The following is a 4,725-nucleotide window of genomic DNA, read 5'->3' on the forward strand; positions in this document are numbered from 1 at the left end:
ATGTTGAGTAGATCCTTGCTTCTTCTCTTAACAATTCAGCTTGCATGTCTGTCAAAAAATTGATCTTCTTGAAATGTGCAGAGCTTGAACTAGGGTCAAGTTGCAGCTACTAACCACTTGCTTTAAGATCTATATCAATTTTGGAGAATTTGTCCTTTACTTCCTCTTTATACTCCAGGACATCACATAGTTTCCCAAAAAGTGATGACACATTTGAACAAGATGCCTCAAGATTGACCAAAATTGTTGAAAGCTCAACTTGATTAATGGCTATTTGCTGAGCAATGTGCTCAAGCACTTTATTATTGAATTTCTTTTCAGCCTTTTCAACCATCTTTTCTTGACCTTCAATGTCCTCATTGAATTTTTGGATTGCTTCTCTAAGCTGATATAAATTAGGTTGAGAAGAATCAACCTCAATTCCAATTGCCTCGGTCAAGATATTCTTGGCATCATCAATTATCTTAAATTCTTTGTCTCTTTCCTCTCTTAATCTTTGTTATTTGGCCTTTCTCTAGAGGAGTTCACCAAATATGTGCATTTGGTCTATAGAAATACTGTAAATATCCCATTTGGGAATTACTATTTCCTCATCTAAATCTATATCTTTGTCTATCTCCTTTCCTTTCAAAATTTTTTTACTCGATTGAACCTTAGGTTCAACTGTCCTTGCACTTATTGCTTTTGTACCCAAAATGGAAACAATAGTGGACATACTTGGACTTGCAGTAAAAACTAATACAGTACTAACTGATGGAATACTTACAAAGATTCTTGAAGAATCCAAAATTGATGAAGTCAAAATTGTAGAATCCAAATCTTAAGTAGACAAAACTAGAGAGCTTACTATGGATGTACTCAAAACTGAAGAAGTCAAAATTAGAGAAGTGAAGATTGAAGAACTCAACTTGGTAGATGAAGGAGTCTACAGCTTAGTGGATGAAGTGGAAGTCACTTTTGTCAATGATATGCTGATCTAAGTTGGTGCAAAGAGTGATTGAACATTTGGCGTATTAGTAGTAGTCACAACCAAACTTGTTGAAGTTGTCTCCATACTCGATGTAGTCAATGGTTTTCTCGAAGAGTGAGGAAGTGAGGCAATGACTATAGTATCTATCTTGACTAGATCAGTCTCCTTTTCATCTTGCTTTTCTTCCTTAGTAGCTTCTAGATGTTGCTCCTCTTCATCTTCTTCATTATCAAAATGAGTCACTTCTTCAACATTTTCCTCCTCATCTTTCTCGTTATCTTCTTCTTCATCAACATCCTTTATTTCAATTGGAAATTCACTTGGTTTATGAAGATGATAAATATTTTTCTAAGTGTTTGTAGCATTTTTAACAACATGCTCTATATCCTTAATCAAAACCAAACAAGTATTAAACCTTAGAGTCAACTTTCTTCATTTTTATTTAAACACTCTTTCACCTCAGCATCTGATATGCTCAGTAGTAACTGCCTCAAGGTTTGTGCATAAATGTCTTTGACTATTTGCATAGAAAAATCTCATATTGACTTTATCTTTTCTAGTAATTCATTAGAGCCTTGAGATGTGATCTAGTCTGGTGAGTACTTCCACTTACCCATTTTTCTCAGCACTAGTTCTTCAACTTGCTTATGCTCTACCTCAGTCCTAGTCTCATATTTCAAAGATTTAAAGTTTTTTATTCCTTCTCCTTCTTCCAATTGCTTCAAATTCTCCTGGAAGGTGGGTGGAGGTTTGTTGAATACAATGTCACTTCCTTTCTTCCATGGCCTCCTTGTGAAGACTATAGTGGATGACTTTGTAGGCTTGGTGATGATCATCTTACCCTTTTTCTTCAAAGGTTCTTCTTCTTTCTCAGATTCTTCCTCATCCTCTACTTGTTTCTCATCCTCACCTTTTCCCTCAGTTAACAAGAGAGGTTCACTTGATTTTAGTTTAGCTATCCTTCTCTTCCCTTTGTTAATCGCCTGTGTGAGCTTTATCTCTAGCTCAATTCTAGCCTTGGCCTCATCATAAGTTCCAATGTAAGGGGCCTTGGGATCAACAAGTTCATTGACAATGGCTTCAATGATATCCTTGGTCTCATCAATGTTCACCTCATAGCTAAGAGGTTTGACCCACACAGCTCTAGGCTTAATTGCCTAGATATATACCTTGTCACAATCCACCATGAAGCACACATCATCCTTGTAGTCTTCAACTAACTTCTTCAAAATTTTGAAGCTATTGTTCATTTTCTCTTTAAACACATCAAAGTAGTTGTCCATGATGTTGGCATAGTTCTCACCGATTTTTGCAATATATTCATTTATTTGATAAAGCATAGGCACATCTTTTCTCTAGACTAAAGTGCCTTTAGAAGGGAAAAACTTCTGGACATAAAAGAATAGACAAGTTAATAGTGAACCAAATTTGCATTGGTTGTTCTATGAAGTTCTAATACTTTCCATATTTTTATTAAATTGCCTCAACAATAGCTCAGCAAGGTCATATGATAAGTTGTTCTTTACCACTTTATACACCAAATCCACGGCTTCACATGACACATTGTTAAGATGACTTGAACTATATATCTTATGAGCAATAACATGAATTCCAAATTTCAACTCTGCATGTGTGACACTACTTATTTTCATATCTCTGCCATCCCACTTGGCTAGGATTTTCTTCTCCAACTCTGCTCAACCTAGGGTTTTTGTTGTTTTGGCTTTGGCAAGCATGGGAATGCTAGTGATTTGATGAATCTTCTTCTTGGTTATCAGAATTAGTCGCTCTAACCATGGCTTTCTATTATGCACCTGACTAAGGATATACCTAATCCATTTAATTTGAAATTCTCAAGGCATATGGGGAATATGTGTCAAACCTTTTGCTTCCAAATGTTGATGCTTGGGTTTTAGGGTTCCATCAACACATAACTAACCTAGGGCATCATCCATCTCTAGAGTACCAATTTCTTGTATAGCATATTTAAAATGAGCACAAATTTCATTAACAAGAAGTACCTTGGCAGGGATTTGGGATTGAGCTCTACTTGGGTTTAGGGTTTCAACAACCATAGGCGTGAGCTTGAAATCCAGTGCTTTTCATTCAACTCCTCAAACCAACATATCAAACCCTTTCTTGACCTTGTTGCCACTGGATGCCATTTTTGCTCAGTAGCTTAAGGGAAGTTTGAAAAACTCTTGCAGGAAATTTTCTCAAGCTACTTGATCACATTGAAAATAGCTCTTCACAATAGCACTCAAAAATTCATGATAAGAAATGAATTTGATTCCATCCCTTTTGTTAAAAATTTTGCATTAATGTTTGGTATGGAGGTAGATAAGTTGACATTATGCTGATAGTTTGTCATCCACTACTAGCCATTGATCACTCACTGACATCTCCATGATTCAGTAACCACAAGTGCCTTTGTTACTCCCAACCTTGCTTGGTAGAGTCTATGACCTAACCTTACTCGGTAGAGAAGGTAACTCAATAATAACTGATATCGATCTTGCTCAATGATCTCTTTTGTATCTTGCATATGGATTTGGATCTTTGTCACCTTTCAACTGGAACTGATTTAGATGTCTTCTTTGATAGTCTGGTTCCAATTCTTCCTTGAGAACTTAATTAGAAATGGTAGAGTCACCCAATTCTAGAGTGACTTGACCATCATTGCTCAAACCAGTATCCTCGGTAGACTTAGGATTCCATTGTTGTTTCATCTACTTTTAGATGTTATTAGCCTTTTCTTTCTTCTCATCTTCAATTTTAGTAGTATTTATACAACTCTTGGCAAGATGACCAAGTTTTGTACAATGAAACATCTTTTATTGGTATCTCTTTTCCTCATATGATGTTTAACACAATTCATACCAATGTGTCCAAATTCTCCACAGTAATGACATCTACACCAAGTATTGTAGTCCCAACCAAATATTTCTTTCACAATTCGTTCTACAGGATTCAATGTCTTTGTTTTGCATTCTGATGCCTTGTGTCCATGTGTCTTACATTTATAACAATTACCTTCAAATCTTGGTTTCTCTTTGCATTCATTATCCCTATGACCATGTTGATTGCAATTGTAGCATTTTCCATTGAATTTTGCTTTTCCATTACTCCAATGTTTGTTTGATGTATGAGCTATCTTACCACAATGATTGCAAGTAGGTATTTGATTCTTTTGAGCAACTTGTTTGGAGGATTCACCTTCTTCTTTGTATCCAATTCTTACTTTTCCTTTTTGCCTATAGAGATTTTGCTCATTTAGTTGATCCATGTCTATTTGAGATTTCATCATTCTTTCATTGATTTACTTCTCAGTGTTTAGGTCATTTCTCAATCTTTCACTGATTTTTCTTTCAAATCTCAATTCATTTTTAATTCTTTCATTGATTTGCCTTTCAGAATTTAGATCATTCCTTGTTCTTTCACTTTCAAATCTTAGGCTCATGATTTCCTTGTTTGCATTGGAGATCTAATTAATAAGGTCTACTTGCTAAAGGGATTGGTTTTGGATTTCATTGTTCCTTCCATCCATCTCTTCTTTTATGTTGTTTCTCTATTCCAAAACTTCACATAACCTTACTGACTAAATTTCTTGTTCTCTTTTTAGCTTTCTTACTTCTTCTTGCAGGGAACCATTCTTCTCTAGGAGTTCTTTGATTGCATCATTTATTTCATCTAAGCTACTTGAAGGGTGAAAGTCTCCAATTCTTTCTTCAAGTTATAGATGATCATTCATTTGA

Source organism: Cupressus sempervirens, chromosome 2, assembly GCF_028749045.1.
Source record: "Cupressus sempervirens isolate cs-2001-9-10 chromosome 2, ASM2874904v1, whole genome shotgun sequence".
NCBI lineage: Eukaryota > Viridiplantae > Streptophyta > Pinopsida > Cupressales > Cupressaceae > Cupressus > Cupressus sempervirens.